The sequence below is a fragment of the Pleurodeles waltl genome, chromosome 4_1 (genome assembly GCF_031143425.1).
Source record: "Pleurodeles waltl isolate 20211129_DDA chromosome 4_1, aPleWal1.hap1.20221129, whole genome shotgun sequence".
Lineage (NCBI taxonomy): Eukaryota > Metazoa > Chordata > Amphibia > Caudata > Salamandridae > Pleurodeles > Pleurodeles waltl.
The window spans coordinates 490,482,868-490,505,114 of record NC_090442.1 but is presented as its reverse complement, the minus strand read 5'-3'; the positions used below and the strand labels follow the sequence as shown (position 1 = coordinate 490,505,114).

The 22,247-nt window shown below is 49.1% G+C and overlaps 1 pseudogene; it reads left to right on the top strand.

The window, feature by feature from the left end:
• The window catches only part of LOC138287168 (ribonucleoside-diphosphate reductase subunit M2-like), a 117,204-nt pseudogene extending 97,366 nt beyond the window's left edge, over positions 1-19,838 (top strand).
• Positions 19,839-22,247: the final 2,409 nt, after the last annotated feature.

Sequence of the window (22,247 nt, the reverse complement as noted above, 5' to 3'; positions counted from 1 at the left end):
AGATTTAATTGGCTTTTGAAGATATGTTTGTTGGTGGATTTTGTAGTGAGGTTATGGGATTTGTAAGTAAATGTTGGATTGGCTTTGGTAAAATTGTATTACTACATGGATATGTTTATTCTGAAAGCTTTAACCATACCTACTAAGGATGGTTTAAAAGTAAGTATACTCCAGTCAGAAACTGTTATGAACTTGTGACCTTCTGCAGCAGAATGTTGTAGTGGGTGTAATCATGGTAACACAGCTACAGTAGCATGAGGAGGAAGGGTATAGAAAAAAGGTCTAGGCTGTGACTTTATCAATTCAATTGTAAAAGCAATAATGATTTGCAAAAACTATTTGCTGTTCAGATTTGCTTTTGTGTCAGAAAAAAACTTTGATATGGATGTGTTATGGATGTGTGTTTTTTAATATATTAAAAAAATCACTTTTGGATTTTCCTGCGGATCCATTCACAGATTTACACGGGGGTAGTAGGGAGGCCTGCTGAGCTCTGTGGTGGATCTGTGGATCCAGCGAAAACTCCTACTGAATTGGGCTATTTTTTGAGGAGTGTTGGAAAAGATTAAGTATAGAAGCCAGTCATAGGCAGTAGAACATGAGTTTCGAAAGGGAGCTTGTGATTTTTGCCTGCTGTGAGAGTGGATTTCCATTCTTGTAGTTGGTTTTCTGTATATTTTCCGAAGAGAGGAAAATCTAACATATACTGCAAGGCAAACACACAATGCTACAAGTGTTGTAAAATAGACTTTGGCCCTCATTACATCCCTGGCGGTCAATGATAAAGTGGCAGTAACACTCGGACATCCACGGCGGTAGCAACAAGCACCGCGGTGGTAACCACCAACAGCCAGACGGAAGACAATGTACTGCCCACAGTATTAAAACAGGTCAATCCGCCAGCTTTTCCGAGGCGGTACCAACTCCATCAAAAGCACGGCATAAACAGTACACTGAAGGGAAAAAAATCACGTCTCAAAACTCAAGGAAGAACCACGACACCATGGAGCCCGAGCTGCACATTTTTCCAATGCTGGTGTACCTCCTCATACACCAGGAACACAAATGCCGGTGAAGACGACCATGGTGAGTACTGCACCTAGCACACAAGGGAGTGGGGGAGGAAAAAGAGGGTGACACACACATGCAACATGCACCACCCCCACCCTCACCCCCAACACCATACACACAAACAGATGCAACAACATTACATATACACCCCATAACCCTCAGGAATAATGCAAGGACAAAAGGAATGGATTAAAATGAGTGTAATAGTACAATTTAAGATAAATACATCCTTAAATCAATAAACAGTATGTACAATATGTACAAAAGAAGGGACAATGCCCACTCCAAAATGTCCGTGGCCCACAGGGCCATAACACATAGGCCAAGGCCACACTTGACCTCAATACGGAGAGAACACTGCTGGGGCATCAGGTCAAAAACACACAGGCACCTCAGGGGGACAGGAAATGGGGGGGGCACCTCAGCCAGAAGATGGTACAACGCCACTGCTCCTGGAGGGGGCTACATGCCCACTTCCTGGTCCTGGGGAGTGCAAAGCCATAGTCTCTCTAGTGGGTGAGTTGTCCACTGCTTGGTCCTTGGGAGTGCAAAGCCACAGTCTCTCTAGTGGGTGGGTTATCCACTGCTTGGTCCAGGGGAGTGCAAAGCCACAGTCTCTCTAGCGGGTGTGTTGCCCACTGCTTGGTCCTGGGGAGTGCAAAGCCACAGTCTCTCTAGTGGGTGGATTGCCCACTGCTTGGTCCTGGGAAAGTGCAAAGCCACAGTCTCTCTAGTGGGTGGGTTGCCCACTACTTGATCCTGGGGAGTGCAAAGCCACCGTCTCTGGAGTGGATGGCTTCTCCACTGGTTCTGGAGGGGGCTTTGTGCCCAGTGTGCTTCATCCTGCCAAGGAGGGGGTGAGTGGATGCCTTCTTCCAGTGGTCCTGGAGGGGGTTTTGTGCCCAATGTGCTTCATCCTTGATGGTGCAAGGTCACAGTCTCTCACCTGGGTGTCACACCTAGAGGTGTTGCAGGGGCCAGAACGCACTGCAGCCCATGTAGTCATGACCACACAATGCTTGCTGGCAGTGATGGCTGCTCAGTGGATGTCAGTTGTGGTGCAGGTGGTTGTGCTGGCCACGGTGCTAGTGGCAGTGCTGTCAGTGGTGGGGGGAGGCTCCAGTCCTTCCCCTGCAGCCTCGGACGGCTGCCCACTGGGTCTGCTTCTGCTGGCAGTGGAGTTGCTGGCTGTGCAGGTGGCGGTGTTGGCGGCGGGGCAGGTGGCGGTGCAGGCTGCAGTGCAGGTGACGGTGCTCTCAGTGGTGGGGGGAGGCTCCAGCCCTTCCCCTGCAGCCTCAGATGGCTGCTGTGCCATGGTTGGTATTGTGTGCCCCTTTCTGCCCTTGGCAGATGGCGGTGCCTCCTTTCTTCTGCCAGCTGGTGTTCCTTTCCTGCCCTTGCTGGCTGGTGTCCCCTTCCTGCCCTTGGTAGCTGGCGGCCCCTTCTTACCCTTGGCAGGTGGTGCAGGCACACTGGCCATGATGACGGGTGCCTCCTTTGAGCCTCTCACACCTGCAGTTGCTGCAGAAACCACAGTGGCCGTGGACTGGGTGGCTGAGGTGCTGGGCTGGGTTCTGGCCACCCTGGTCTGAAGTGAAGGACGGGGGCAGGGGGAGGGAATAGGTCAAGGGTGGCGAGGAAAAGCTTCTTAGGGACACTGGGGTGCTGACCTGCAGAAAAGGTATTATTCATACCGTCTGGACTGTCATACTCATGGGCAAACATATCCCTCCCATCCCCTTACGCACATACATTGACCACCATACATGCAGCATTCTGCCCAGGACCCCTCAGCCCCCCCTACACGAGACTTACACACACAGCACTCTATACATTCATGCCCCACGCATCATGCTCACAGTGTGCTCACCTGTTGGTCTGGAGGACCATAAAGTAAACAGTACTGGGGTAGGACCCCATCCACCAGTCTCTCCAACTCCTCCGAAGTGATGGCAGAGGCCCTTTCCCCAGACACTTGAGCCATGGTCGCTTCCAGACAGAGGTCACAGCAGCACTTGCAGTGTAGGTCCTCTCCTGTTGAAGGTCAGGTAGCAAGTGAGTGAACAGATAGAAAATGGCTGTCACGTCCGCGGCAGTGTGTACTGTCACCACTGTCGTACATCACCATTGGCTCCTGGAACCGGTATGCCCCAATGATAACCAATGTGGTGTTGCACGGCGGTCATTGACCGCCACCCGCAATGGCGCACAACGCCAGCAGAATTACCTCATTTTCACTTGTCCCTCCTCACAGGTCAGACGGCCGCCATTTCAGGGGGGCACAGGCCATGGCACCGAACTGCATCACAGCAGACATAGGCACATCAACTGACTTACAAGTTCACATACTGTTTCTGTAAAACAAACATGGCATATTAATCTGAGTATATGTTTGAATATGACCTTCTGCTCACCGTTTTTCACCCTAGAGTTCAAACGCTGCAGATGAATAGGAGATGGAGACATACCCCGTGTACAGACCCTTGGTAGACCTGACGACAATGGAGGACAGCCACATTATCCTAACCTACTGACTTGCTAGGGCCGCAATCACAGAGCTGTGTGCCCAATTGGAGACAGACCTGATTTCAGCTATCCGCCACCCCACAGGTATCCCTCCTCTAGTGCAGGTCCTGGTCAGTCCTCCATTTCTTGGCAAGGGGTTCCATCCAAGCGACAGTGGCCATGGCATCAGGGATGTCACAGCCTATGTTCTCAAACGTGCTGACCAGAGTGTTGTCTGCCCTGATGAAACACATGCTCAGCTACATCATATTTCCCCAGGTGGATGATTTGGCCACAGTGAAGGCTGACTTCTATGCAATGGGACATATCCCCAATAATTGGTGCTATTGATGGTACACATATTGCCTTTGTCCCACCCCAGAAATATGAAGAGGTGTTCAGAAATCAAAAGAGTTTTCACTCTCTGAATATGCAGACGGTGTGTTTGGCGGACCAGTACATCTCCCATGTCAATGCAAAGTATCCTGGTTCTGTGCAAGATGCCTTTATCTTTAGGAATAGCAGCTTCTCATATGTGATGTCTCAACTCCAGAGGCACAGGGTGTGGCTAATAGGTGAGCCCGTGGTCCCCACCTTGTTGATGTAGGTATATGGGTGTGGGGTTGTCCCTAAGGGTGAGTGTCTGGCTAACAGGTATCCCTCAATATTTTCAGGTGACTCTGGTTACCCCAAGCTCTCATGGCTACTGACCCCAGTGAGGAATCCCAGGACAAGGGCAGAGGAACGTTACAATGAGGCACATGGACGTACAAAGAGGATCATTGAGCAAACCATTGGCTTCCTGAAGGCAAGATTCCAGTGCCTCCATCTGACAGGTGGATCCATGTACTACTCACCCAAGAAGGTGTGCCAGATCATCGTTGCATGTTGTATGAAGCACAACCTGGCCTTGAGATGGCAGGTGCATTTTCTACAGGAGGAAGAGGCTGGAGACGGTCATGTGGCAGCGGTGGAGCCTTCGGACAGTGACGATGAGGAGGCAGAGGAAGAGGATGTGGACAACAGAATTATTATAATTCAACAGTACTTCCAGTTACACACAGGTAGGACACTGTAACTTCACCTTCCATTGCAGTTTTGTTTTGGACATTGTACATGGCAGCCTGATTTCCCTATTTCTATGGCCACTTACTGTACCCTTTGGCATCTCCATTTTCAGATAGCTGTGCCCCACTATGGCTCCTGGTGTGTTTACTGCTGCCCACTGCAGGTCATACCTATGTAAATATAACTACATTTGAATTGCAATGTTTACAGCTTGTTAAACTAATACATATTTCAATCAATTGACAGACTCCATACTTGTATTAGTTCCAAAGGTGTTTATTTCTGTGATAATAAGTGTAGGTGGTATTCCATTGGGCTGGGTTGATGGTGGAGAAATGTCCAGGATAGGGTCAGGTCTATTGGTATCACAGATGCATTGTCCAAGGGGGCATAGGAAGTGGAGCAATGGCAGTTCAAGGTGGACAGGGTGACAGTGTGGAACACAAGGGTGACATTCAGGGGAGTCTTATTTCTTGGCCGGGGTCTTGGCAATGTTCTCTGTCTTCTGCCTGGATCGCAGGGACCTTTTGTGTTGTGGTTCTCCTTCTGCAGGGGGAGGGATGCTGGTGGCCTGTTGGTCCTGTTGGAGGCGGGGCCTACTGTCCACAAGCGTCGGTGGAGGCAGAGGGCTGTTCTTCGGTGTAGCTAGTGTCAGGGGCCAATTGGTGTGCAACTGCCTCCCTCATGGTGTTGGCCATGTCTGCCAGCACCCCTGCAATGGCAACCAGGGTGGTGTGGATGTCTCTCAGGTTCTCCCTGATCCCCAGGTACTGTCCCTCCTGCAGCTGCTGGGTCTCCTGCAACGTGGCCAGATTCTGGCCCATGGTCTCCTGGGAATGGTGGTATGCTCCCAGGATGTTGGTGAGTGCCTCATTCTGAGTTGGTTCCCTGGGCCTGTCCTCCCCCTATTGCACAGCAGTTCTCCCAGCTTCCCTGTTGTCCTGTGCCTCTGTCCCCTGAACCGTGTGCCCACTGCAACTGACCCCAGGTCCCTGGTCATCCTATGTTTGTGGGGTTGCCTGGGGTCCCTGTAGTGGTGGACATACTTCTGATTGACGTGTCCTGGGTGCAGAGGGATGGGCCCGCTGGGTGGTTGCTATGGTGGTGTTTCCTGAGGGGGGAGGCTCTGTGGTGGTTTGGGAATGTGGCTGGGTCACCGACTGTCCAGAGGGCCTTGATGGGCCAGGTTGGCCATCCTGATCCAGGCTTGCAGAGCTGCTGTCGTCATTGTGGGCCTCTTCTGGGGGGAGACTGGATGTGGCTGGCACTTCCTCTCCGGTGATGTTGTGTGGGGGTCCTGTGGGGATGTAAATGCAGTGTTAATGGTTCTGCGTGTGACATCTTGTGCATGGGTATGTTTCCCTCAATGGTTGTTATTAGCAAAGCAGTTGTGGCTTGTGTGATTTGTGATTTGGTTGGCTAAGTGATTGTCACTAGTGTGCATGCTGTGGTGATGGGTGCCCATGCTGGTTTGTGATGGGGGTCCATGCATTGGTATAGCATGCAGGGCTTGGTATTGGGATGGGTGGGTTGTGATGGTGGGGTATATGTGAGGTGGTCGATTGATGGGGGTGAGGGTAGGAGTTTGTGATGGCATGCAGGTGGGGGGATAAAGTAGTAAAGATTTGACTTACCAGAGTCCAGTCCTACTGCTACTCCTGCCAGGCCCTCAGGATGCATGATCGCCAAGACTTGCTCCTCCCATGTTTTTAGTTGTGGGGGAGGAGGCGGGGTCCACCGCCAGTCCTCTGTACAGCTATCTGGTGTCTTGCAACCATGGAATGAACCTTCCCCCATAGGTCGTTCCACCTCTTCCTGATGTCATCCCTTGTTCTGGGGTGCTGTCCCATGGCGTTGACCCTGTCCACGACTCTCTGCCACAGCTCCATCTTCCTAGCAATGGATGTCTGCTGCACCTGTGATCCAAATGGCTGTGGCTCTACCCGGATGATTTCCTCCACCATGACCTGTAGCCCCCTCCTCTGAGAACCTGGGGTGTTTTTGTGGTGCCATGGGTGTAGTGTGAGTGGTGTGTGTGAGGGTGTGTGGGGTGATGTGTTGGGGTATGTGCTGAGAGGAGCGTGGATGGTGTATGGGTGATGGTGTTTTGTGGTTCTGATTCAGTGGGTGCTTCTGGCATGTCTCTCTCTCAGTTGTCAAATTCTTTGGGTCCTAAAGGGTTGTGGGTAGTGTGTGTTTTATATTGGTGTGGGTGTGTGGGTGTGGTGTGTGTATGTATGTCAGGTGTGTGGAGTTTGAATTGTCCAATGTGGTGTTGTTTTGTTAGTGTGTGTGTATTATGAGCGCAGAAGTCTGTACCGCCAATGGTTTACCACGGTTAAATGTCCGTTGCAGTGATTCATGGGTCATGATGCTGTGGGCATATTTCTGTTGGCATATTGGTGTGGGTTTTGGTACCGCCATTTTATCATTGACCTTTGGGCTGGCGGACTTGTGTGTGTGTCTGTATATTGGAGTATTTCTATGTGTAGGTCATAATATGTGTAGCGGTATACCGCCGCGGTCACAGTATGTTGGCGGCAGTCAGCATGGTGGTAAGCGGCACTTACTGCCAATGTCATAATGAGGGCCTTTATGTTAGAAAGTACTAGTAAAGGAATGAAAGGCCATGTTTTGAGGTGCTTTCTGAAGGCTAGGAGGTCCTGGGTCTTGCGTAGGTTGGTGGGGAGGGAGTTCCAGGTTTTGGCAGCGAGGATCTGCCACCGGAGGTTGTGCGTTGGATGCGGGGGTCTGTAGCGAGGGGGAGGACGGCGGAGCAGAGCTGTCAAGTTGGTTTGTGGAAGTTGATTCGTTCGTTGAGGTGGGCCGGTCCAGTGTCGTGGAGGGCTTTGTGAGCGCTGGCAAGGATTTTGAAAATGATCCTTTTGTTGATGGGCAACTAGTGTAGGGATCTGAGGTGGGCGGAGATGTGTTCGTGGTGAGGGAGGTTGAGGATGAGACGTGCGGCTGCGTTCTGGATGCGCTGGAGTTTTCGCTGAAGCTTGGCTGTGGTCCCTGCGTAGAGGGCATTGCCGTAGTCCAGTCTGTTGCTTATGAGGGTCTGGGTAACCGTTCTTCTTGTTTCTAAAGGAATCCATTTGAAAGTCTTGCATAGCATGCAAAGGGTGTTGAAGCAGGAGGATGATATTGCATTGATTTGCTAAGTCATGGAGCGAGATGAGTCCAGTATGATGTCGAGACTGCGTGCATGGGTGGTGGCAAAAAGTTCCTTGCTGTTGTGTGCGTTGTTGCCTATGCGTTCTTTGTAGAAGATTCGTTTGGTGGTCTGGATGAGTTAGTGATGTTTGCGCATGGCTGATTTGGGGGCGGAGAAGTTGCTCACTAAGGGTTCTTGGCACCAGGCTTTCTCAATTTTTTGGCATTCTCGTTTGGAAGACTGAAGTTCTGCAGTGAACCAGGGGGCTGTCTTGTTGGTGCAGGTGTTGTTGGTTATTTTGAGTGGGGCGAGGGAGTCTGCGCATGCTTCTAGCCATCGTGTGAGGTTGAGGGTGGCGGCGTTGGGGTCGTTGGTACTGGGAGGTGGACCTTGTGGGAGGTTGGAGATCAGTTGTTCTTTGGAGATCTTGTTCCACTTGCGGTAGGGGGTAAGTGAATGTAACTCAGCAGTTTGCTACCAAAATGTCATCACAAATATACATAGTAGGTTTGTAATTGATATGCTAAAATTATAGAAGCCAGACAATAATGACTAAAATGATTTAGTAGAAATCAGAAAAAGGTGTTTTATGGGAAATTCTATGTTTCTATGTTGTTTCAGTATAGTTAACTGACCACTAAGCTATGTTGAAGCTAATATACAGAATGCAGTGATTACTTATAACACTAAACATGTTGTACTTAGTATTAAAGTGAAATACTAAATTGGAAAATAAAATACCAGAAGAAAAGGTAACCGGCAATAAAAGTTTCTACATTACATAAAAGATTTTAAGTTAACTGTAAAGTGAGAGCACGATAGGGACCGGATTAAGGCCCTCATTACAACATTGGCGGTAAAAGCCACTTACCGCATGCAGAAGACCCCCAACACACCGCCGCGGACGCAGAAATCCCCCACAGCTATTATGACCCACAGCACACAATACCATCACCCACAGAACTTCCACGCACCTCACACAACACACCACTAAATATCACCCCACTTATCACTACACACACCATCCCACACATCACCCACATCACCCCATGGCACGGCAAAGATACCCCAGGTTCTCTGAGGAGGAGCTCAGGGTTAGGGTGGAGGAAATTGTCCGGGTAGAGCCACAGCTATTCAGAGAACAGGTGCAGCACACCTCCATAGCTAGGAAGATGGAGCTATGGCGATGAATAGTGGACAGGGTCAACGCAGTGGGACAGCACCCAAGAAATAGGGATGACATCAGGAAGAGGTGGAACGACCTATGGGGGAAGGTGCGTTCCATGGTCTCAAGACACCACCTTGCGGTTTAGCGGACTGGCGGTGGATCCCCACCTCCTCCCCCACAACTGGGAGGAGCAAGTCTTGGTGATTCTGCATCCCGAGGGCCTCGCAGGAGTAGATGGAGGAATAGACTCTGGTAAGTCAAATCTTAACTATTACATCCCCAACCCTACCTGCATGCTATCACATACCCCCACCCTCGCCCTCACCCCCATCACTCCAACTCCTCACAAATATTCCAATATCACAAACCACACATCCCAACACCAAGCCCTGCATGCAACAACAAAGCATGGACACCCATAACCAATGCATGGCCACTGCACATACCCATACACCCCCCTAAACAACCATCACACAAGGTCCCACACAGGAATGCAAGCACTGGGGTATACGTTCACCCACCTATTGCACACCATAGCACACACAGATGTAATAAACATCCTTTTAGACCCCTGCATGACCCCTACCCAACGTCACCGGGCAGGAGGGTCCACACATGTCCATACCACCAACAGAAGAGGCCCACAGTGATGACAGCAGCTCTGTCCAACTGGATCTAGATGACCAGCACGGCCCATCGGGGACCTTGGGTCAGTCGGTTCCCCTCACACAGTCACAGGCCACCACAGAGATTCCCCCCTCTGGAAACACCAGCACAGCACCCACCCAGCGGGCCCATACCTCTGTCCCCAGGACACGTCAATCAGCAGTGTGTCCACCACTACATGGAACCAATGCTAACCCACCACCCCAACAACAACAGGGACCTGGTGGCAGTGGTAGTGGGCACACCGTTCAGGGGACAGTGGCCCAGGGAAACAGGGGAACTGGGAGGGCTGCTGTGCGACAGGGGGAGGACAGGCCAAGGGAACCCACTCTCCACGAGGCCCTCTCCAACATCATGGGAGCCTACCACCTCTCCCAGGAGACGATGGCAACAGTACTGGCCAAGTTTCAGGAGACCCAGCGCCTGCAGGAGGAACAGTATTTGGGCTTCAGGGAGGAACTCAGATCCATCAATTCCACCCTGGGCACCATCGTAGGGGTGCTGAAGGAAGTACTCAACACCAGGAGGGACAATGTGGCACAACAAGGGGCACCTTACACTAGCCTGGACGATGAACTGCCCATCACCTCCGCCGGCGCTAGTGGACAGGACGCCCCGCCACAGGACCACCACAGCAGCACACCACCCCCTGGAGAGGGAGAACCACCCCACAAACGTTCCCTGAGATCCAGGACAAAGACAGAGAATGATGCCAAGACCCCGCCAAGAAATGAGACCAACCTAAATGTCATCCTTCTGTCCCACTTTGTCACCCTGTCCATCCTCAAACTGCCCCAGCTCCACTTCCTATGCTCATTTGGGCAATGCACCTGTGAGACTAATAGACTGGACTCTGCCATTGACATTCCTCCACCATCACCCCTCACCATTTTACAACCCCCTCCAATATTGAGCACTTAGATAAACACCCTTGAAGCACAAAACAATCTGGAGTCAGTCTGTGATTTCGAAATAGTGTATTAGCAATTACAGTGTCCAAATGCTCTTTCAAATGGCATGTCAACATACCTATGTCACACAGCTCTAGTCCATGAGGAAACACAGCAGATGTCACACAGTGGGACCCACATCTGTGAAATCGTAAGGGAAAGTGACAACTCAGTGACCATACACTGGGTGAAAACAACAGACAGTAGAGAGGTAGTAGAGTTAAAGTACATGTAGTAGGCAGGTTTGTATTCTTACCTGTGTCTCACTGGAAGTATTGCAGGATCACAGTGTTCCTGTTGTCGATGTCCTTTTCTTCTGCTTCCTCGTCTTCACTGTCCACAGGCTCCACAGCTGCAACAACACCGCCATCTGGACCATCCTCCTGCAGAAAAGGCACCTGTCGTCGCAAAGCTAAGTTGTGAAACATACAGCAGGCCACGATGATCTGGCACACCTTCTTTGGTGAGTAGAATAGGGATCCACCCGTCATATGGAGGCACCAAAACCTGGCCTTCAGGAGGCTGAAGGTCCGCTCTATTATCTGCTGAGTTCGCCGATGGGCCTCATTGTAGCGTTCCTCTGCCCTTGTCCTGGGATTCCTCACTGGGGTCAGTAGCCATGACAGGTTGGGGTAACCAGAGTCACCTGCAAATGGCGAGGGACAACTGTTAGACACACACTAACCAGTAGGGATATCCCCAGACCCAGACAACCATTCCCACTGACTTGCTTCCAGGTGCTCAGCTAATAGCCACACAGGATGTAAGCGTCATGCACTGAGCCAGGGAATTTGGCATTCACATGGGAGATGTACTGGTCTGCCAAACACACCATCTGCACATTCATGGAATGATGACTCTTCCGGTTTCTGTACACCTGTTCACTCCTGCGGGGGTACCAAAGCCACATGTGTCCCATCAATGGCACCTATGATGTTGGGGATACGTCCCAGGGCATAGAAGTCACCTTTCACCATAGGCAAATCCTCCACCTGAGGGAAAACGATGTAGCTGTGCATGTGTTTCAGCAGGGCAGACGACACTCTGGACAACGCATTGGAAAACATAGGTCACTGTTGTTTGGAAAGACCCACTTGCAAGGAAATGGAGTACTGACAACACATGCACTTGAGGGGGGATTCCTGTGGGATGGCGGATAGCTGACATCAGGTCCAGGATTGTGGCACGATCAAGCCTGTAGGTGATGATCACATGTCTTTGCTCCATTGTCGACAGGTCCATCAGCGGTCAGTACACCGGAGGATGCCGCCATCTCCTCAAATGTCCCAGCGGACGGTGCCTATGAAGGACAACAGCGAGCACAGAGTCAACCAACTCAGAGGTTGGTACACACAGCTTACACAGAACACGAATCATAATCCGAAATTTGGCCTGTATGAGTGTTGAGGCAAGGCCTAGGTATGTGTGACACAGTTAAAAATGAACCCATGTGGGCCCCTGAAATGGTGGCTGTCTGACCTGTAAAGTGGGACAATGGGATGTGAGGTAACTATGCTGGCGTTGTACACCGTCGCAGTAGGCGGTCGAAGACTGTGGTGCGATTCTGCATTGGTTAACTTTGGACCCTATGGGTCCCAGGAGCCAATGATGATGTATGCTGGCGGTGACGGTACGCACCGCCGTGGACGTGACCGCCATTTTCTACCTGTTCAATCACTCGACACCTGATCTTTGACAGAAGAGGACCTACACTGCAAGTGCTGCTGTGACCTCGGTCTGGAAGAGGCAATGGCTCATGCGTCTGGGGAAAGGGCCCCTGCCTTCACATCGGAGGAGTTGGAGAAACTTGTGAATGGGGTCCTCCCCCAGTACACGCTACTCTACGGTCCTCCAGACAAACAGGTAAGTACACTGGGAGCATGCTGTATGGGCTATGCCTGTGTGGAGTGGGGTGGATGAAAGATGGGGGGCAAATTGAGGCATGCATGAAACGACGGTGACTGCATGTGCCACATGGCAAGGGTAGGGATGAGGGCCAATGACTGTGACGGTGCAGTTGGTAATAACTTTTCTTTTCCCCATGTACAATTCATGTAGGTCAGCGCCCACCAGAAAAAGGATATTTGGCGTGCCATCGCCAAGGAAGTCCGGTCCCTGGGGGTCCACCACAGACAGAGCACCCACTGCCGTAATAGATGGGAGGACATTCGCTGCTGGAGCAAGAAGACAGCGGAGGCCCAGCTGGGAATGGCCTCCCAACGTGGGAGGGGTGCCTGTCGCACCATGACCCCCCTGATGTTCAGGATCCTGGCTGTGGCGTACCTGGATTTGGATGGGCGCTTGTGGGCATCACAGTAGCCACAAGGGGGTGAGTACACTCTCATTCAGCTGATTTTGCACGCAGTGGAGGTGTCTGAGTGGGGGAGGTGGGCTGTGGGTTTCCCTAGGCCAGGGCGAGTGTGCTAGTTAGGTCCCCTTGTTCTGGCAGACCCTGTGGCACCCCACCCCACCTGTGTACAGTGCCAAGTTCACCTAGTCAGGCTCCTGTGTCATCCATATGTGCAGATGTCGGCCATAGCCTTGTAGGCCATGTCCCAGGGATTGAACAGTGGAGCCCAAGTGTGCGGCGTAGTGCAGGGGGCTTCTGTGTCTGTCGTGTCCGCCAACGGTAGCGGTAATGCATGCACTCAACATGTCTTTCTTCTGTCGTCCCCCCCCTTTCTGTGGTCTCCCTGTTCTTGTGTGCATTAGCATCATCAGGCGGAGGAGCAGTGGCACCGGAGCAGGAGGGAGCTGCATCCCACATGGCCCTGGAGGGCGAGACTAGAGACTCGGAGTTCACCAGTGGGACGGAGGGCGAGGGGAGCTCCACGGCGGGGACAGGAGCTGACACCAGTGACACGGACTCATCCTCTGATGGGAGCTCCCTTGTGGTGGAGGCAACATCTGTGTCCCCTGCATCTACGGGTACAGCCGCCACCCCCCCTACCAGCACCGCCCTCCCAGCAGCCCATCAGCCTTTGCCCCGTGCCCGCTCACCCAGGAGGGTGGGCATCACCTTCGCCCCAGGCACCTCAGGCCCTGCCCCAGTCACCCCTGCTGCCCTCAGTGAGTAGGCCATTGACCTCCTCAGGTCCCTCACTGTTGGGCAGTCTACCATTCTGAATGCCATCCAGGGTGTAGAAAGGCAGTTGCAACAAACAAATGCATTCCTGGAGGTCATTCATTCTGGTCAGGCGGCCCTTCAGCAAGCTTTTCAGACTCTGGCCTCTGCACTTATGGCAGCCATTGTCCCTGTGTCTAGCCTCCCCCCTCCAACTTCCTCCACCCAGACCCAATCCCCTCTACCTCAGGCTATCCCAAGCACACCTTCAGACCAGCATGCACACACCTCAACACACAAGGGAAGATCAGGCAAACATAAGCACCACACATCCCACGGGCACTCAAGCAAGCATCACACACATGCAGACATAGCAACATCCACTGCCTTCACTGTGTCCCCCTCCTTCTCGTCTCCCTCCTCCCTCCCAGTCTAGTCTCCACTCACACCTGCATGCACTACATCTACAGCCACTCACCAGCACGCACACCACCACACCCCGCTCACGTGCAGTCACCACCCCCACTACCATTCACACGTCCCCTGTGTCCCCTCCCAGTGTGTCTGACGCCCCCTCCCAAGATACACAAATGCAGGCACACACCCACCCAACAGCCATCCACCTCACGACAGCCTCCAGAGGATGCACCTTCACCCAAAGTCACCAAACAAACACCTCCTACAACCACAACCTCTTCCTCCACTCCCAAACCCCCTCCAGCTACCCGTCCCAGTGTTCCAAAGAAACTTTTCCTGTCCAACCTTGACCTCTTTCCCTCACCTCCCTCACCCCGTCCGTCTCCTAGGGCCTGACTCTCCAGGTCCCAACCTAGCACCACAGCCACAACATCTCCGGGACCAGTGGTGCCTGTAGTCACCAGAATCTGGAGTGCACCGGCCACCAGAGCAGCCAGTGTGGCACGGAGCCACAGCACGGACAGTCCCCCACTTGTCAAGCATCAAAAGTTGGCCAGTGCCCGGCGGGAGAGGGGGAAGACTCCAGCTACCAAAGCCGCTCCCAGGGGTACAGGTGGGAGTGTGGAGTCAGCTGCGACACTTTCCAAGGCGGGGAAGGCCCACAAGAAAGTCAGCAAGTCTGGGAAGAGCAGCACGGCAGAGAAGGCCGCCATCATCCCTGCTGCCCAGGAGGCCACTGCCATCATCCCCGCTGCCCAGGAGGCCACCGCCAGCACCAGCCCTGCTGCCCAGGAGGCCACTGCCAGCACCACCCTGCTGCCCAGGACAGGACCGCCAGCACCAGCCCAGCTGGGCCGGACAGGACCGCCAGCACCAGCCCCGCTGGGCCATGAAGGGCCGCCAGCACCAGCCCCGCTGGGCCAGACATGACCACCAGCAGCTGAGTTACGGCAAAGGACCCCTCCACCACAAGCACCGCTGAACAGAGCACCGCCGCCACAAGCACTGCTGAACAGGGCACCGCCGCAATTAGCACCGCTGCCAATGACACCGCCACAACAAGCACAGCTGGCCCATGAGCGCCAAGGGCACTGACGCTACTGAGTCCGTCACGAGCAGGATGAAGCACTCTGGGCACAAAGCCCCCTCCAGAACCAATGGAGTATCACATCCACTTCCTCTGTCCTTGGCAGGATGAAGCACTCTGGGCACAATGCCCCCTCCAGAACCAGTGGCGACAAACATCCACTACCTCTGTCCTTGGCAGGATGAAGCACTCTGGGCACAAAGCCCCCTCCAGAACCAGTGGAGTATCACATCTACTACCTCTGTCCTTGGCAGGATGAAGCACTCTGGGCACAATGGCCCCTCCAGAACCAGTGGAGACTGTTATCCACTTGAGAGACTGTGGCTTTGCACTCCCCAGGATGGAACAGTGGGCAAACCACCCACTGTAGAGACTTGAGAGACTGTGGCTTTGCACTCTCCAGGATGGAACAGTGGGCAAACCACCCACTGTAGAGACTTGAGAGACTGTGGCTTTGCACTCCCCAGGATTGCACAGTGGGCAAACCACTCACTGTAGAGACTTGAGAGACTGTGGCTTTGCACTCCCCAGGATTTAACAGTGGGCAAACCAACCCCTGTAGAGACTTGAGAGACTGTGGCTTTGCACTCCCCAGGATGGAACAGTGGGCATGTTGCCCCTTCGTGGATTTGGCGTCGTGCACTCAAACGGCTGAGGTGCACCCCCTTTCCCTTCCCCCTGAGGTGCCTGTTTTATTGCTATCTGATGCCCCTGCAGTGTTCTCTCCGTCATTTCGGGGATTGAATGTGGGCCTCCCCCATACCGTGTGGGCTCAGTGTTCCACGGACTTCAATGGAGCAATACCTGGACCACTATTCTTGGTGTATATTTTGTTTATAGTGTATATATATATTTTGCGTACTGGATTTTAATATATTACAATGGTTACACTCATTTCCTTTTGTCCCTGCATTCTTCCCAGGGGGGTTGTGGGTGCAACTGTTATGTATCATGCTGTATTAGTGTGTGTGTTGTCGTGGGTGAGGGTGGGAGTGGGGGTGTTGCGTATTGCGTGTGTGTGTCACTCTCTTTTCCCTCCCCCCTTCCCTGTGTCGTAGGTACAGTACTCACCGTGGTCTTCGTCGCCGGCGTTCGTGCTCCTGGTAGAGGAGCAAGAAGATAAGGGCTGGCAGGATGTGGAGTTCAGGTTCCATGGCGTCCGGAGTGTTAAAGTGGCTGTCTTTGTTGGCGGTTTCCGCCACGGTCGTGATTCCATTTTTTTTCCTGCCGGCCTGTTGGCGGTCTTACCGCTGCTTTAACACCAACCGCCAGGGCTGTAATAACCACCTAAGTAAGATATTAGCTCTACACGCCTATGCCCAAGTATATATACACTATAGTAAAGATTTAGGGCCAGATGTACGACCCCAAATTTTGCAGCTCGCAAATTGTGACTCGTTTTTGTGAGTCGCAAATTGTGAGCCGCAAAACCTTATGTAGAACAGTGTACTTTACACTGTTTGCGATTCGCAAGGGGGTCGCAAATGACCTACCTCATGAATATTCATGAGGTAGGTCGCAATTTGCGACCTCATTGGGAATCGCCAGCCTCACAGGGATGGTGGCCTGCTGGAGACAGCAGACCACCATGTCTGTGACTGGTTTTAAATAAAGCAGTTTTTTTTTTTAAATGAAACCCGTTTTCCTTCAAGGAAAACGAGATGCATTTCAAAAACACAAATGAAAAGTTTTCTTTTCATTTTTTCAGAGCAGGCAGTAGTCCGTCAGACCACTGCCTGCTCTGAAAAACTATTTTCTCAGAATGAAGACACAAGACAAAACAGTCATGTGCTTGAGAAAAAGAACATTGAGAAAAAGACATATGAACAAAACTAATTATTGTAAAATCTTTAAAGGTGAATGGATGCACACATCTAGTACAGAACCGTTTTTTAATGAAGAGAGTTATTTACACAAGAGTTCATTAGTGTTTGCAGTTGACACAACTGGTCATTGTTGTGAAGTAAAAGACAGTACTCCCATAGAAAAAGAAGAGATAGTTCATAGGAAGGTAGAAGAATTGATAGGTGATGAAGTAGAAGGAGGGCATAAACAGGCTCCTGTGTACAAGCGGAAGTGCAGTAACATTCGTAGTATCCAACAGGAATCTACTGATAAATTGAATATTTTTTTAAGAGAATTTTCATGGAGAAGTCTGGAACAGAACATTAGAATGCTTCAAGAATTAGATCCATGCAAAGTCAGAAAATGCACAAACAAATTTTAAAGGCCATTCATTGGCATGTCTTTCCAAAAAAAGTGTGTAGAAGCAGTTTTCATCACTTTAGAAGTTTAGCTCTGCATCATCCAAAAATGTGAAATTTAGTAAGGAGACTTTATTTTGTAAAACGTCCAGCTTTATGTTTGGGAGATTTGAATAGAGCTCTTTTACATGGTACTGTGGAGAGGTTGAGAAGATTTGTGAATACATTAAGTTCAGTGTCTCTGACCCTGAAGAAGAAAGTAGGGAGCATGAGGAAGTAGTGATTGGAGGTGTAGAGGAACTGGACACAGAGATTAGTGTTGAAAAATTTGGAAAAGGGATAGACAAGTTTAGTGCACAAAGGGCCAGATGTACGAAGGCATTAGCGCCTCGCAAACAGCGAAAAACGCCGGAACCGACTCGCAAATTGTGTTTCCGACTCGCAAATAGGAAGGGGTGTTCCCTTCCTATTTGCGACTCGCACCGCGATGTAAGTTGATTTGCGACCGCAAAAGCGGTTGCAAATCAACTCGCAGTTACCCTCCACTTGAAGTGGATGGTAACTCATTAGCAAACAGGAAGGGGTCCCCATGGGACCCCTTCCCCTTTGTGAATGCTCAAAAAATTATTTTTTCAGAGCAGGCAGTGGTCCTATGGACAACTGCCTACTCTGAAAAAAACTGAAACAAAAGGTTTCGGTATTTTTTTCTATTTGCAGCTCGTTTTCCTTTAAAGAAAATGGGCTGCAAAGAGAAAAAAAAACTGCTTTATTTAAAAGCAGTCACGGACATGGTGGTCTGCTGTCTCCAGCAGGCCACCATCCCAGTGAGTGCCTAGATTCGCTATGGGGTCACAAACTGCGACCCACCTCATAAATATTTATGAGGTGGGTCTTTGCGACCCCATAGCGAGTCGCAGAAGGTGTCTGGGTCCACCTTTCTGCATACCAATTTGCAAGTTGCAAATTGCGAGTCGGAAGGACTCGCAATTTGCAACTCGCAAATTGCTTTCTACTTACATCTGGCCCTATGTTCTCAGAAACCAGAGTATGTGTGTATTAGTTGCTGCCATACTCACTATAAAAATCAAACTCGTAATGTGGTTGTATTTTCTAAAATTGAAGAAGATAACAATGATAAGTAGCAGGAATACAAATTAGAATATAATAAAATGCCAGCTGGAGCAATTCATAATATATTAGAATGGGAATCAACTGCAGAAGAACTTGAGCAATTAAATGTCTATGAATCAATTCTGGTACAAACTGTTCATCCATTTCAAGTGATTATTCAAATGGAGCCGAAGACAGGTAATCTCCCACCAATAGAACTTCAGAAAGGACTTAAAGGAATAGTTGTTTGTCTACCATCAGATTGAATAAAATGTTGAGACTGTGGGTATTGAAAAAGATATAGATGAAGCACTGATTATTCTAGTAAATGGAGTCCTTACCAAAAGTAAGAAAATCTGGCAAGAGTTAGTTGATGTGAATAAAATGAAGCCCAAATATACCTGAATTAAAATAATGTTTTTACAAGAATGTTGACATGATTGGAAATGTAACTTGCATTGATGATGAACTACTACAATCAAGTGGACAAATACAAAAAGTAGTTAAGGAGAAATCAGAAGAAATATATGAACTCTGTAGTATCCATCCTCTTCATTCTAAAGAAGTTGTTGAGGATGCTATTGATCTCTTTCAAATGAACGAATCAAGAGGAGCTCCAATGAGTGTGTGGCAAAACAGTGTAGAGGCTCGTTGTTTTCCGCAGCTATTTCCCAGAGGAGTAGGAGCTGATTTGATGACCAACCTGTGCAAATACCAGCAAGTGAATACAGGTCAACAAGATTATATTCTGAATACCTTAGGTTTCGGCAATGTATTCCGTACATATTCCATCTGTTATTTGAGAGTGACTTGTCAGGACTCTCTTATGCTGTGAACCATATGCTCATGACAGGAGTACATTTTCAAAATCTATCTGCAAGGGAGTTTGTTGATAGGATACAAGGTACAAGGTAAAGATGATCTTTTGATGATCTTGATCCAGATCTTTTGGACAGTTGGGAGCAGGAATTGGTTTCAAGTTCACTCAGACTTATGAATATTCTGATAGAATGCTCTGATTGGAAAGTGACTAGACTTCAAACAGAGATTTTAGAATTGGAAACAGAGATTAAGAATATGAATTTGGAAGAACCAACTGCCAAAAATTATAAAATTCTGAATGAAATCATTGATCAACATCAAAATGTGATCGCACAAAGAAAAGCGCGTAAACTTAGACGAGATGAGTTGGACTACAAAAATGGTAGGATTTTCACGTTTTCAAGTAAATATGATCATCTAATTAAAAAGAATGAACCCCCACAAAACTATGAAGCAGGCTCTTCATCCTCACTGAACAGTGTATCCACTAACAACAGCGATACGAGTGCTTGCTCAAATATATCTAGGCAGGGCTGTGATGCTTTATGAATAAAGTGGACTCTAAAATCTACATGAGGTTGTTGTCAATATACAATGAAGATTGGATACATCACTAACTTTTAATCATGGATTCATGAGTGCCCTGACATTTGTCTTTTCACTGTTAGTTTCCCTTGAAACATTAGAGGATTAAGGAAGATCCTCTTGCCAGGAGCACCATGCCACGAATAAGTTGTATTTTTACTATGTGGACTTACTGTGAGCGCCATAATCCTATGAATATCTTCCTTGTTATCATCGTTTTGTTTTTTTCTTGTTAAACATAGGGGTGCTGCTCCAGACCTTTTCATTATTAACTTACTGTGTATTGTTTGTCTACACTCTATATCGAGGATATGGATCGTGATAAATTAGCAGCAGACATCTTTGGTAACTTAGAGCAGACAGGGACTATACCTAAACCATATTCAACAGGTGTCCAACATATTAAAATGGGGCTCCGTGCTAAATTCTTTCAATTGGAAAAATTGAAGAAACAGGAGGTGTCAAAATGGTGGGATGGGGCCACCTTAAAACAATATGCAAAACTCAACAGGATACCTAGGGGGTTAAGGTCACACATTTTTCCCACTTTTGATGATCTTGATCCAGATCTTTTGGACAGTTGGGAGCAGGAATTGGTTTCAAGTTCACTCAGACTTATGAATATTCTGATAGAAAGCTCTGATAGGAAAGTGACTAGACTTCAAACAGAGATTTTAGAATTGGAAACAGAGATTAAGAATATTAATTTGGAAGAACCAACTGCCAAAAATTATAAAATTCTGAATGAAATCATTGATCAACATCAAAATGAGATCGCACAAAGAAAGGCGCGTAAACTTAGACGAGATGAGTTGGACTACAAAAATGGTAGGATTTTCACGTTTTCACGTAAATATGATCATCTAATTAAAAAGAATGAACCCCCACAAAACTATGAAGCAGGCTCTTCATCCTCACTGAACAGTGTATCCACTAACAACAGCGATACGAGTGCTTGCTCAAATATATCTTGGCAGGGCTGTGATGCTTTATGAATAAAGTGGACTCTAAAATCTACATGAGGTTGTTGTCAATATACAATGAAGATTGGATACATCACTAACTTTTAATCATGGATTCATGAGTGCCCTGACATTTGTCTTTTCACTGTTAGTTTCCCTTGAAACATTAGAGGATTAAGGAAGATCCTCCTGCCAGGAGCACCGTGCCACGAATAAGTTGTATTTTTACTATGTGGACCTACTGTGAGCGCCCTAATCCTATGAATATCTTCCTTGTTATCATCGTTTTGTTTTTTTCATTACATTCACCCGGGGGTCACTGCCTTCATCCTCATTACTGTCATCTTACTGCTGCATTTTACCAACAGCATCCTCAGGTTCCCATTGGTAATCATAGTCAAAAGATGTTAGTTTGCAGGATGAAACACACAACTTAACATAACAATTTGCAGACCTTCCCAGGAGAGTTAAGGAGGGCCTCTCTAGTCTTGTTTAGGCACCAGAAGAACTGGGCTTTTAGGAGCCCAACCACCTTCTGCACTCGCCCCATTGTTTGTGCATGGGCCTCATTGAAGTGTATCTACCCTGGTGTTGTTTAGTTTCTCAATGCTGTTAAAAGCAACGTGCGGCTAGGATAAACGGAGTCCCCTGAAAACAGTTATCACGAAAGTAAACATTAGTGAAAATATATCTGAAAGACACAGCTTTAAAATTATTATCATGACAGCACTAATTTTAACTTGCGAGCAGCCATGCCCTACTTGATGCAAGGCATCCCATCTTCTGTATCATGGACTTGTTACATAGCGGTAGCAAGTCAGAGATGTATTCTGGAAATCTTGCACACACTCTGGTGATATAGAGATTGAGTATGCAAGCAACCTGCATATTAATAGAGAAGCAATGCTTTCTATTGATGGTACACTTGCTCCCGGGCTTTATGCAGCACCACTGCAACTTGGGTTTCATTAATGGTACCAACTACATGTGGTATGCCTCCCAAGCCATAAAACCCAAGACCTGATTTATATGTTGGAGAAGGAACTCCATCATTGTTGCTCCCTGACAACATAATGATCCACCTGTCTGATTTAAATTTGTGCGTACCACAGTTTGACGGCACCAGAGACTGCTTTCTCTCTGCCATGGTCAAACTCCTTCAACTGCATGTTGGTGTAAAGGCTGCTACAGATTTGGCACTTAATTGAGATGAGTGGACATGTAGTTGTTTTTCAATATCTGCCATCATGGTGATGAGGGGCTCTGAAAAGTGTCCAATATTCCCCTCACTACAGGAGGAGTCTCTCACGCTGAGGGGTGCATTTTCTTCTTGTATTAAAAAGAGAATCCTTCTTCAAAAAGAAAATCCCACTTTGGATTTTTTTTTTAAACTAATTAAAAAAATTGGAAG